We start from the raw sequence: 14,548 nt of genomic DNA on the forward strand, positions 1-14,548 counted from the left end.
TCTATGGGTGACTCTACCTTCTGAACGCAGAGCCCAGAGTTCATCTTACCCACATCCGTGACAGCACACTTTTGTAAGTAAAGACAGATGATAAAATGAGGCCAGGTTTTACACTAGAGAACAAATCACTGGCAGCAACAGGCGTCCCTTCTCCATATCCATGACCAGATGGCACCTACAGGGCACAGCACTAATGATGCTGTCTGGGGATCTCCTACTCAAACTTGTCAAGAGATTTTACAGTTTACATTAACTCATTTGATTCATTCAGCAATTTTCATGAGACAAGTTAACCAGAGGTAATCATTCCAGGTAAAAAGGGGGAAAACTGAAAACAAAGAAGTTCATGTCATTGCTCAAGGTCAAAAAATTAATTTTATTAGTTTACCAATACAAATAAAAATAACAAAAAAAAATTCCTTGTCTGATATAGATTCAACTTTTAAAAGGAGCTAACCTTACTTTAAGCTTCTTAACTCCAGCAGTCTATTGTCTAGGGTAATATAACTCACTTTCCTTATTTGTGACTTTTTCCCGAAGACCAAAAAATTAAATCGACTGTGCTCCATTCTTTTTGTAAGAAGTAGGAATGGCAGCCACGGACTCCTGGAAAACCATCACCTGTCCTGATTAGGAAGGTGACGAAGTTGGCAGACTTCCCAGTCCCTCCTTAGGTTTTGAGGGACAATAACAATTTAGTAATCAGGTTCTTAGAAAACAGATAATTTTTTTAATATTTATTTTTTTAAAGTTGTCGTTGGACACAGTACCTTTATTTTATTTATTTCTATGTAGTGCTGAGGATTGAATCCAGGGTCTCACAGACGTGAGGCGAGCACTCAGCCACTGAGTCATAACCTCAGCCCAGATAATTTTTTTTTTTTTTGTAAATGGAAGCCTAAGAAGTCATGTACTAATAAAAATAGGTCTACATTCCTGACCCAGTACAAGAAGGAACAGTGCTTCAATGGAGCATGTTTTAATTTCTGTGTGAGCAAAGTCCATGATGCACAACAATTTTGCCTAATTGCTTAAAACCAAAAGATACTCAGAGAGCATTTTGCTGCTGGGATGGTTGAAGGCCTGTGTGGTATGTCAGTATGTGTTGTTCACTAAGGGATTCAATTCGCGTGGTTTTGCACTTAAGATCAACTACATGATTTCATTGTGAAACTCTAAGCATTCAAAATCATTTTCAGTAAAGGCCAAGGAGGATGTCATTTAATAACTTAGCTAACAACAAATTTAAGCAAAACAAGATAGGATTACTGAATGGAATATTATGCAGGCACCAAAATAACATGTGATGAGTTAGAAATATCATGGAAAAGTAGTTCAGGATGATTTTTTTTTAATTGCAATGACATTATGCAATGACATATCTGAGCTGATTAAGCAATGTGAAATGCACACCCGTGTGAGCAGAGATTGAAAGGGAATGAATAAGAAATGAAAAGTGAATTATAGGAGATTTTTGTATTTGTGGCTTGACGTTTGTAAATGTTATGCTGTTAATTATCCTTTGGAAGATGCATGCTGATTTAATGAATTTTTTTTAACTTATCCTCTCATGACCATGGGTGATATTTGCCTCTCCAGAACCAAGAGGACACTGCGGCAGTTTGCCTCTTAGAACCTGAGAGAGCTCCCACAAGCCGGGGCAGCTGCCAGACCACAGCGGGCTCCACAGTCCCAACACGCAAGGTGCATGTGCGTCTCTCTGGAGCTTGAGCCCAGCCCCGGGGGTTTCCGTGGGATTTCAACCGAAGAGCCCAGTCTTTACCTCTCCTCCCGACAGAGACTGTTCAGGGTGGTTTACTCAAAAGAGGACTCCACTGCCTCCTTCCTGTGTCTTGCTTTTTATAAATAGAGGGTAAAAAAAACCCTCCCGTCCTGGAGCAGTTTGGGGCCTGTCCCAGAGGTCTTTGCAAGTGTGTGGGACTACTACCTCCTGCTCCCCACCTGACAGCCAGATCCCGGACAGCACACATGCACATGCATTGGAAAGTGGAGAGGTCACCCGTGACACAGCTGCATGAACTGTGTCCCATCACACAGTCATGTCCTCGAGGACAGGGGCTGTCCCTGTAGGTTACAGCTCAGGGTCCAGTGAAAATCAAAACGGGGTGAACTGGGTGCTGTTTCTACTCCTGACACTTTTGCTGTGACACTCGAGGCGAGTTACTCTCTTTCTCTGTGCCTAATTTCCTCACTTCAGAAGACGTGCTAACTGTGGTTCTCCTTTTTTTTTGGCTATGAAATAGTTAATTCTGTGACCATCTTAAAGTACCACTTGTTTTATTAACATTCAGATAGTGCTTTCCATGACACTATTCCAACTCTGGGCCAGAAAGTTCCAGCTTCAAGGCCACAGTGACCTTTTCTTCCCGTCAAACCTTCTCTCTCTTTCTCTCCCCAAATACTTACCTTTCTCTAAGCTGCATAAAGTGATCCACGTAACTATTAGAAAATGTTCAATGACATATGTGCCTTTCATTATTTTCTTCTGGGCAGGGTTTGTTCCAGAGTCTCTTTGCCCTCCCAATTCCCTGAGTAACAGTTCACATCTTGGTTACGACCCTGGGCTTACCATATGGGCTAAGTAACTAAGCTAATAAAATAGTGCAAATATTCAAGATTGCCATTTCATGACCTATGACAAGATTGTAGTAAAACTGACCAACAAAACATGAAATCATTAACTAAGATGGTTACATGAGCCCTCCACTTTTCCTTTGAAAAACTAGACTCTGTCTAATATTCTTTTTAACATTTAACAAAAGCATCGTGATTGATAAAATCATTCACTTTATCAGAAAAAAGTACCATCTTAGTTTGTTTTTTTGCATAAAAACTCTAAGCCCATTTAAGAAATCCTATCTCCACCAGAACTTTCTCTCTCGTAAAGGGCTGCAGAACAAATATAATCACATACCCTTTGACCAAATCAGGACTATCAGTCGGGATACTGGTCAGTTTGGGATTGTTCTTGTTAACTGAGGAATCTTAAGACTTTCTGTTTGCTTCTGTGCTGAAGTTATGGAAGCGTTATGTGCACTTACTTTGGAATTCAGCTGAGCCCGATGTTCCAGTGATTAATCCCATTTTAAGCAAATCTGCCCTCTCAGGCCCTGATTTGTGCGGGCTATTATTTTCTTTCTTACTTGAAGCAAAGGGTGGTGGCGGCCCAGCTCAACTGGCCCAAACAGCTTGCTTCTCTTCTTTTGCTCCTTAGGTTTCCCATGGGACCTTCTCCCATTCCGACCCTGACACACACATGCACACAAGTACCTTTGCACACACTTCATTCTCTCAGCTGCATGAAATAATCTTAGTTTTAAGCCATGCACAGTGGCTCACATCTGTAATTCCATTGACTTGGGAGACTAAGGCAGGAGGATCTCAAGTTTGAGGCCAGCCTCAGCAACTTAGCAAGGTCCTGTCTCAAAATCTAAAAAATAAGAAGGATTGGGATATGGCTCAGTGGTAAAGTGCCCCTGGGTTCAACCCCCAGTACTCATTATTATCACCATCATCATCATCATCTATATGTAAAGACCTTCCTTGGAGTAGTAGCAGGGGAAATGGAAGGGCAAAGAGACTCTAGTTTATGCCATTCAGTAGAAATACAATGAAAGCCATGTGTGCAATTTTAAATTTTAACAGTAGCCACATCAAAAAATAAAAATAGGTAAAATTGATTTTAATATTTTAACCCCAAATATGAAAAAAATATGCAACTGATCACTCTAAAAATTATTAATGAAATATTTTACATCCTTTTTAGTAATAAGTCTGCAGAACCTGATGTGCCTTTTATACTTATATTTTGGTTTGGACTCTGCACATGTCCAGTGGCTGCCTGATTGAACAACACAGCTCACGGTTTAAGAGGTAGTTGTTCATCTGAGGGGAAAGGAGGAAGGCAATGAAAGAGAGCATGTCCCTGTTCACCTGGCCAGGTTCCAACAGCATGATTACCAAGAGGATCTGTTCTAAATGAACAATGAAGGGAAAGATCTGACTTCTTCTCTAATTCATCATTATACACATGGCACAGTTCATCTCCTAGAATGATCTCAGGGTTAGAGTAATACACAAAAATAAGAAATCAAGTGGCTTGCAACAAGTCCCCGAACAGATTAACACTAGTTCAAGTTTAAGCCCCTTGACAATTAGATCTTACTCACAAACTCTACCTTATGGGCAGTGAGGAATCCCTGCAGTGCTAGCTTTGAGACTCTCTAACAACAATGCCATCGCATAATATTTCTGCTCAGTGTGGTCGAAAACTGCCAACCGCCAACAGACACATTAGATGAGATCATTTCCAAACAGGATACAGCCTTACAACAACCTGGTATATTTTTAGCAAGAAGCTGTTCACTCAGCTCATACCCTCTCCCAAAAAGAAAAAAACAAAAACAAAAACAGAGAAAATATTTCATGAATTTAGGTGCCCCAGTACTTGTGGACAATCCCAGTAGTGGCTATGGACTTGAACTCATTCCATGGACTTATTTGAAAGAATTGGTGCAATGATCTGATTCCCTTATGGTAAAACATAGAAAGAGGAAATTAAGACAAAAAAAAAATCGTCAATTCTTGTGTCAGAGCTTTCGGATGAATCAGTGTGAGTGTGTATGCACGCATGTGTTTCCTATGGTAGTGAGTTTGTTATAAGTAAGTGCCTCTTGGGTATTCCCAGCTTCTAGTGGTATTTCTGTGACTAAGGAAGACACACGGAATCATAGAGCTAGAATGGACTTCTGTCCGGTCACTTCCCTACAACAGGCAGCACTTACATGACAAATAAGTGTAATGGCGGATCAATCACTGCAGACCTATAATCAGTACTGGTGATAGTAAGTGCTAATGTGTAAATAGTGTGGGTCTCCAGGTTAAAATCCAACACGTGTGCATCGTTTGGAAGACACCGTCTCCACCCGTCCATGTGTCACACATGAGAACATTAGGTTCCTGAGGTTGGCAGGCTCCACTGTGTGTGACCTTTATTTCTTGGGTTACAGTTGAGGACATTTTCACAAGCAGCACCTTGTTTAAGGTGACAGATCATGAGTAAAGGGAGGACTCAGCCGAGCCTGGCCCTGGGCTCTCTGCAGCTAACAGTACTTTCCTTGGTGTCCTTTACTCAGAGAGCGAGCACATGTGACAATGATGAGCCTATCCCTGAGAGCATGAGACTGGTCTCTAAAATGAATTCTTAAGATCGCCTGTGGAGGGCTGAGGCTGGGGCTCAAGGGTGGGTAGAGTGCTCGCTTAACGTGTGCAAGGCCCTGGGTTCGATCCTCAGCACCATATAAAAAAATAAATAAATAAATAAAACAAAGGTGTTCCCAACTACAACTAAGAAATAAATAAATATTTTAAAAAAGACTGCCCATGGAATATGACATGTAATAGTTCCATGATATTTTCTAAAATAACCTTTAAATTAATGTGGTTGTAATTAGAATCCCAGCAGGCATTAGGGGCTAATTAATTACAATAAATGGAAGCTCTACAAGAATCTATTTCTAAAAAAAGTCAAGACGTAATATGAATATGAATGTCATGTCTAAAATAAATGAATTGTAAGGGAAAATTTTTCTGATCAGATATACAAATATACAACAAAAATCTGTAATTTACTATAAATCAAAATTTCATCCACACGGGAATAAACAAATAGACCAATGGAAAAGAAAAGAAAATACCTAGTTAAACTCAAATATATATATATATACACACACACTCATATACGTAATTTTTATATTCAGTGGGAAAGTTAGATTATTTCATAAACAGTGCCGGCACAACTGGTTACCCATCAAGCGAAAATGTTAGGCCGCTGACATACAATATAAATGAACATGATTTCCACACAGACTACAGACTTCAATATTAAAAGAATAACAACATGAAAACTTTCAAAAAATCAGGAAATTTTATATATATATATATATATATATATATATATATATATATATTCTAAGATTATGGGAAATCTTCTTACCAAAGGCAGGAAATCCAAAAACCATAGAGAAAAGATGGATATATTTGGCTGTATAAAAATCAAACATCCTTGCATGGCAAAATATATCAGAATTAAAGGCTAATAATAACAAACAGTACTGGTAACAGATAAGAGATGATTTTATTTTAAAAGTTTTTAATTGGTCCAGGAATGTGGTAAAATTTGGTAGAATGTTTGTCTAGCATGCATGAGGCTGCAGGTTCAATCCCCACCAAACACACAAAAGAATGCCTCTAAATATATAAAAGACATAGATATATAGATATTGTAAAGGGCAATATATAAGTTTTCACAGAGCTTTTACTGAAAAAAGAACAAGAAAAGCATGAACAAATAAAAATGGGTCAAGAACACTGATGGACAATTCTGAAAAAAGTAAATCCAAATGCTGATAAATATCGGATAACCTGCTCAGACTGGCAGTCAGGGAAAGGCCACCTTGTCATCTTGTCAGAACAAATAAAGAGCCAAAAGACCTATTGCCCGGAGGAACACAGATAAGGGGTGCTCTCCTACACTCACCCACTCTGGAAATGTGAAACTTGACAGTCCACCTGGAAATTCATCTGGCAACATCTATTAAATTATAAATGCATTTATCCAGCAACCCCTCTTCCTGGACCTGCCTCCCAGAAATAAGAACTCGAGGACATATTTAATCAGGGAGCACAGAGACAAACTGGGAAAGAAAGCGAAGGCCGACACCAGGAGAACTGATCAATGCAGAGTGCAGTCCTTGGGCTGTGTCTGCTCTAAACAAACTAGTGCACTCTGAGGAATTTCCATGAGGTCATGAGTGAGGAAAACAAAATACAGAAGAATGTGTATCACATGGTCCTCTTGTTCATAAACAGTGACCAAGAAACCTTACCATGTATTTATGTATCTGATAAAAGACATGGGAAGATTCATACAGGGTTTTTAATACTGTTTGTGGAAGGATTCAGGGAATGGAGGAGATCCAAGTCACACATGTACATAAAATTACATGTTTGTATATACATGAGTTTATGTATTTAAATGTATTTAAATATATGTATATTTTAAAATATGTTTTATACAATATATGTTATATAAATACACATATATGTGTATATATATATGTACATATACATATATATATATATATATTTTTTTTTTTTTTTTGGTACTGAGGATTGAACCCAGGGGTGCTTAGCTACTGAGCCACATCCCCAGCCCTTTTTTATATTTTATTTAGAGACAGGGTCTCATTGAGTTGCTAAGTGCCTCAATAAATTGCTGAGGCTGTCTTTGAGCTGGCGATCCTCCTGCCTTGGCCTCCCAAACTGCTGGGATTACAGGTGTGCACCCCCAAACCCGGCTATAAAAATATATATTTAAAAGAAAAATTTTTTAAATGGGGGAACAATATTAAACTCAAAAAATCATTTGGTTCATTGAAACTTTGCTGCCTACAAGCATGTCCCCAGCCGGCTTACATCTGTCAGCACCTCTCTCCCTCCATGGATCTGCTATCAAATGATGGTAACAAAGTACATGATCTCTAAGGCACTTTCCAGCTGTGGCATGATCATTGGATGTCTCAGCTTCCTGTGCCGCCAGATTGAGGACATCAGTTTGGCATATTTTCCCCCAAACCATACAGTCTATGGAAAGCCCCAAAGGAATCTAAAAGCAGAAGCTGAGAACACACCACACCTGATTTCTGTTTTAACTGTTGTGATTTTTGTTTTCCTGACCTGGCTGGTGTCGATTTTCACCACGACAAGGAGCCACTGTGTGTTGTGTGTGCAAACTTGCACGCCCGTGCTTTGCTGGTGTGCTCCGCAATGCCCATCCAACTCTGCTCAGTGACAGCTGGTCACCAAACAGGCATTTTAAGGGAAGGCCTGGACAGCCAAGGGGAAGGGGACGGCCAAGGAGGGCGAGCGAGGCAGCCGGTTCCACCCTCGCCCTGTTGCCTGGGGCTTTAGAATCAATCCCTCCTCACCCCCGCACTTCTGCAGGTCAGCAGAGAGGAATCTGAAGCCTGGGCACAAACCTCATGGAAAAATGGATGAAGGGACGGGAATGGGGGAAGCTGTCAGGTCAATGCAAAGACTGTAGATAGCAAAGGAAGAGAAAATCAGAAAAGATGGAAGAGTAGACCCTGCCGTGAACCCGAGAGCTGTGGTCCAGGAGGGGTTGGCATTGAGGAGGAGGAATACAGGTCAGGGCTGTAGGCAGAGGGGCCATGAGGAGGAAGGCAAGCCTCCGTGGCATTAAGGATGCGAAACCACAAGCCGTCGGGAATAAGGATGGGAGTTCAGTAGGAAGAGCTCCCCCAGAGTACAGCACGGAGGGAGGGGGAGACCCAGGAGGCAAACTCCCCAAACTTCCAGAGGGAAACAGATTGGTTTTGTATACATGCTAAAACGTTCCAAGTATTACAAAATCATCGTCAAAAGATTGTAAAATAGCGACAGGTCACCACTTTGGTTTATCCTGAGACTTTGAAAAAAAAAATTGTTAGATTAGGATTGAAAGTGAAACCAAAACAATAAACATGGTTTATGGGACGACATTACAAAAACCAATGGGTTAGTTGATGAAAATAGTTTTGTATCTTGATAATAAGGTTGATTATATATGAAGTGTTGACTGTATATCAGTCACTGTGCCTAATACGTTGCTTAGGTTAATCTCATGTCATTTCACCACAGCTGTATGGGGGAGGCAGTATGAGTGTCTCTGTCCTACCGACAGGATCTGAGGAGTAATAAGAACAAGTAACACAGCTCCTAAGTGATAAAGTCATGATCTGAACCCAACATAGTCTGATTCCAGCTGAGCATAGCAATGCACACCCGTAATCCAGGTGATCAGGAGGCTGAGACAAGAGGATCATAAATTCAGGATCAGCTCCAGCAACTTAGTAAGACCTGTCTCCAAAAGAGCTGGGGATGTGCTCAGTGGTAGAGCACATCTGGGTTTATTTCCCAGAACCAAAAAACAGTCTTGATTCTCTATATGAAGCTATAGTATAGTGGTATACTATACCCCCTACCCCACAAAGAGAAAATCCATTTTAATATGCAATCTCAAGTTCTGAGAAAAGCTTCCTGTGGGCTGAACATCTCCTTCATGAAGAGACATATTACTATCACATCCAAGTACTTTGTTCTCACAAAGATCTGTTATGCAAAGTCTCTAGCCTTCTCTGTTAAAAAGATGCCTGGGTTTTATTTTCACATATTCTATTTTTTCTGTGAGAAGCAAGACAGTAGGTATATTAGACACTGCAGGCCACACAGCCTCTGTCACAGCTACTCAGATGTGCCCTTGATTGGCAAAAGCAGCCCAAGAATACCCAGGCAAATGATGTGGCATTGTTTCACACAGAAATAGGCGACAGTCAGATTTGGCCTTTAGACCCATTTGCCAATTCTCACCCTAGACCACATGATCCTCAGACTAATTTGCTGTGTTACTCCTTCACAGAATCCTTCCCTTGAACCCATCTAAACCAACCTCTCTGTTATAACTTCTTGGTGCACCTTCTACACACGTCTCAATTTGTAATTGAATTTTTAAAAAATTAGTATGAGTTTGTAACCTCCAAGAAGACAGGGATCCTATGTGCAGCACTGGATTCCGAGCACCCAGCAAATGCTTGGGATACAAAAGGTGCTCAGCAAGTATTTGCTGACTGAAGGAAATGAGGAAGGAAGAGAGGGAGAGATGGGGGTGGGGGATGGAAGAGTCAGTTAGTTACTCAGACTTAACCTGGTCTGTCTTCCAAAGTGGAATTAGTCAAAAAGCCACCTCTCCCAGCACCTCTGGGAGTACGCAGTCTTACAGACCATTAGAAACCAAGTGCCTTTTCGATGTGGGAAAGAAATCATTCTTTAGCCTTTTCTTCACAGGTGCAAGAGCACCCACAGTTATTCTCCAAGGAAAGGAAAGAATGAGAAGATCCACCTGGTCTTTTTCTTGCCAGAGGTCAACATGAGACCATGTGAAAGTAAATATTATGAAATCACCTGCCGACTTTCCCTGGCACCTGCAGACCTTCCCTGCTTTGTCTTCAAAGGTTCCCCCACCTGGTTCACAGCAGCTGCTGTACCATGACCAGAAGCCACTGGCTAACAGCGGGTCTCGCGATTCTCCACGGGTCCCCTTCCCCTGGGTGCTCCACCGCTCACCAGGTCTTGTTAGTTAAGGTTCCATTCCTCCTCCATGAGTGCCAAGGACTTCCCAAGTCCACTCTCCCTCACCTCCTCCCCCCATGCTGTGGCAGGATCACTAGGTGACTTGCCCAGGGTTCTCAGCCTTGTGGAACACTAAGTCCTCCCATACCTTGAGAGGCCTCATCTTCCTTCAGCACAGCTGACATCCTCTTCCTAGATGGACAAGAATTAAAAGATGGCTTTTATTTTCATTCTGGCGGATTCTAAACTGACCTGAGGGTCTCTCCTCTGATACTCTGAAGGTGTCGCTCCTTGTAATACAATAGATGGCGCGTGTTAACAGGTGCCGTTTGGGGGCTTTAACTGAATTCAGATTTGATTTGTCCTAACTTGGAATTATACATTTAGTTTCCACTTTTAATTAAATAAAAATTCCTAGAAGCAAGCAACTGCAATGGCAATTTCAGGAATTTGATTGCCTACATTTGTAAGAGACACTTCTTTTTTACCAAACACAAATCCATTTTTACTTATTTTCATTAGTCTAAATCCTTGAGAGGGACAGCATCACACGGATTCTGTGTCCTCAACAGCTTTAGCAGGAAGATTGCTTTGGAATTTGGCCGGAGCCCTGATGCTGTTTCCACGGACACGAGGAGTTACCTTTCCCAAGATTACTTTGGTTTTGTCTGGTTGGCCACGAGGAGTCAGGGTAATATCTTTTGCTTTGTACACATGAGCCCAGCTCTTGCCCAGGTAGAATTCAGTTTTGTCTCTGGAATAAATGCCTTCAATTTTAAGAAGTGTTGTGTGCTCCGTTTGGCTCTGGAGACTCCACTTACAGCCAGAATAAAATGGCCTTGCACATAGCCTGCCAGACACATCTGCCTTTTAGAAGGTCCTGTTTACAACAGGTCTCCTCAGGCTCCAAGAGGGCAGAAAGAGAAAGGCCTACGGGAGACACTCGCACCTTTGGGAGCAAAAGAAAATGTCTGATCCTTCTTCTAATTGACAGAAGATATTTGAAGACTTTTTCCTCGCCTCAATCATTGACCAGCAGAACATACTGTATTAGTTAACAAATTCCTGGGAGGGACCAAAATACCTGAGAAGAATAACTCAGAGGAGGAAAAGTTTATTTTGACTCATGGTTTCAGAGATTTCGTATGTGGTGGGGGGACTCCATGGCTTTAGGCCCAAGGTGAGGCAGAACATCATGGCGGAAGGGTGCGGTGGAGGAGGGCTGCTCACCTTACGGCAGCCAAGAAGCAGTGATGGACAATATGATTGATGTATGTACATTCCATGTATGTATTATATGTCAAGTTACATTCTACTGTCAAGTATGACTAAAAACAAATAAATAAAAAATTTAAAAAAGAAGCAGAGATTGGGGAAGGGGCCACCAGGAAGATGCATCCCCCAGTGACTCACCTCCTTCAGCCATGCCCCACTGCCCATGGTCACCACCCAGTTAGTCCATTCCCACTAGGGTAGGCTGATGAGGTTACAGCTCTCATAATCTAATCATTTCACCTCTGACTCTTCCTGGGCTAACACAGGAGTTTTTGAGAGACGTCTTCCAGCCAAATCATAACACATTCCCAGTTTTCTCAGGGATATAACCTGGTTTCCAGACCCCGCATAGTCTGAACACATTCTAGAATACAACAGCAAGAGCAGAGGTATAATCGTGAATTGGGCTTAGCTATCTTTGTGATTTTGAATTTCTTCATCTCCGTGTGCCTCCGTTTTACCTACAAAATGAAGACACAATTGTTTCCTCTTGGTATTACCAAACAGACTGAGAGAGCATGTTAGTATAGTACCTGGTTTAACCCAGTGTTCAGCAATAGGTTTCTAGTATTACCACTTTCTAAAATCCCTCTCAAAACGTGGCAGGGAAAGTGCTTGCTGGGATCTTTGACACACGCTGTTAGAAGCTGAGAGGCAAACATTCTAAGTCCACCACTTGATAACTGCCTGCCACTAGGCAAGTGACTTTCCTCTCTAAGCCTGTTTCTCCGGAACAATAACAATCTCTAACCAAAATGATTGCTCTCCTCCCTAACAGTGGTCGGAACACAGTAAGTGCTCAGTAAATATCAGCAAAGTGAGTGTTTTGTCATTATTATTGGCAACTGAATTTCTGACAAGTTAGAAGTTACAAACCATTTTATTTCTATTTTCTTCCTTTAGGAACTGTACAGTAATCAATAAACATTTTATATAGGTATGATTGAATTCTGTGAACAAATATGAGTTAAGGGAAGCTGTGATCTTCTCTGCCATTGCTCCAGGAAAGCGCATGGAGGGGATTGGGGTTCAGAAATCACGTCAGTGTGAGGAGGGGTAGTGTCTGCACGGGCTTGGGCTTGTTGGTGGTGTTGTTTTTGCCACTTATTCTAAAGCAATGGTAAAGTTAAATCACCAATGTGACTGTAAAGAATTATGTGTTAAATGAAAACATATGTGTAGATGATAATAAAGAATTTTTTAAACAAAAGAAAGGAATGTTCCATGGGGCACAGCCAGGAAAACAATAATTTAAAGCATGGCATAATGTGAGACATCTCACTTTGCCAGTCTGGTCTTAGAAATCTGACTATTAAGATGGGTTTTCATGAATTACATATGTAATAAGCGCCAAACACTGCTTTATATAAGGAAGGAAGACTAAACAGGAGCGACAGGAAGGAATGAGGAGCATGAGGCAAGGTTGCAAAACTGACTTGCCTCAGGAAAATGGAAAAACGCAAGTAACTGCATGAGGCGTCAAGGAATAGTGCTGAGTCTTCCAAAAACAGTGTCTTCTTTGATAACAGAAGAAGAATAAACCATGCTCCCAAACAAATTGGCCTTCCTTAACATTCTTACGGTTTCCAGACACTTCCTCAAATGTTTGCTCTTTCAGTTAGAAAAAGAAAAGGAGCATGTGCTCACTGTGGCCCAGGTCAGGGCTGGGGGCTGAGATGCAAGATGTTCCATGGGGCAGAGGCAACCTCCAGGAGCCTCTTGTTTTAGGAGTCAAATGAATAAACACTCAGCGATGGTACAATGTGCCCGGTGATGAGAGCGAGAATGGAGAGGAGAGAAGGACAGATGGACGGACATCCACCTCCGATAGAGCAAGAAGGCTTTCTAGAGGAAATGACACATAATCTAAGGCCTTCAGAAAAACTAGAGCTCTCCAGTGAGTTAAAGGCCCAAGATTTCGTTCTGAGAGCAGAAAGAAGCAAAGGACAGTGAAATAGTATTATAATACTAAAAGGTGTTCTTTGGAGGAAAATTCACAAGACAAAAAAAATATAATTTTAAGATTAAAAGGTGTAACGATCCATTCAACTCCATTACGGCTCCCTAATATTTTACAATTTCAAATCTACTCCCTTCTCTTCAGTAATGATATTCATATTTCCAGCACCATTTTAATTAGATCATAAACTACTTAGATTCTTGATCTGATGAAAGGATAAATGGTACCCTCTGAGCAGCACTTTAAATGTGCTCATTTAAAACAATCAATGTGAAACCAGAAATCAGAAGAGGAATTTTTCAAGAGATGAAAAAAATTTAGACTCCCTTCTCTGGCCAATGGGAATCTATGCTGGGAATTTCCCTGTACTTCATCACAACCAATCCCACTATAAATGTCAATCAACCTATCTTAAAAACTAGTGATATTGAGAACCTCACCAGGCAATCCCAGGTGGCTTTTAGCTTGCAAGGTATCTGTAGAAGAAATCATGGAAATTCTGTACCTCTTCTACCCAAACAGAATCCAATATTTCTTTTCCCTTCTAGTATCCATTTATTAATGTGCAAGTGAGCAAACTGTTTCATTTTGAAAATGGACATTAAATATGATGACCTGAATCTCACAAAAGTTACAAAGTGTGGTATCTATACAAATGCAGTGCCAGCCAGGAAGGTGCAGCCCCATCACACACAATACACACGCCACACTTACCCAAGGTATATAATATTGAATGATCTTAATGAACAGCCTTGTTGCAAAATTCTGTGGCCTGTGACTAGGGCACACAAGTGCCAGGAAATACAACTTTGTATGTGTTAAACTTCTGCAGACAATAACTGCAAGTGCAAGCTATCTGTTCTCAGCAAAGATGACTCATTACTGTTGCCAAAAGGAGTCTATGACTTTCTGGAAAGGTTTTTGATTCTCAACTTGAAAATATCTAAGCTGATATCTTAAAACTCGGAAAAGTGGGCTAAGGGTTTATCTCAGTGGTAGAGTGATTGCCTAGCATGTGTGAGGCTCTGGGTTCGATCCCCAGCATCTCTCTGCAACACACAGACACATTCTCACAACTTGGAAAAGAAAACCAGAAGGGTACCT

The 14,548-nt window shown here is 41.1% G+C and overlaps 1 protein-coding gene and 1 pseudogene across 1 annotated transcript in view; both read right to left on the minus strand.

Moving 5' to 3' along the window:
• The window catches only part of Niban1 (niban apoptosis regulator 1), a 140,306-nt gene that overhangs the window by 40,409 nt on the left and 85,349 nt on the right, over positions 1-14,548 (minus strand). The gene's annotated exons all lie outside the window — the stretch shown is intronic.
• On the minus strand, positions 10,733-11,649 carry LOC101959115 (large ribosomal subunit protein eL33 pseudogene; annotated as a pseudogene).

The sequence above is a fragment of the Ictidomys tridecemlineatus genome, chromosome 10 (genome assembly GCF_052094955.1).
Source record: "Ictidomys tridecemlineatus isolate mIctTri1 chromosome 10, mIctTri1.hap1, whole genome shotgun sequence".
Lineage (NCBI taxonomy): Eukaryota > Metazoa > Chordata > Mammalia > Rodentia > Sciuridae > Ictidomys > Ictidomys tridecemlineatus.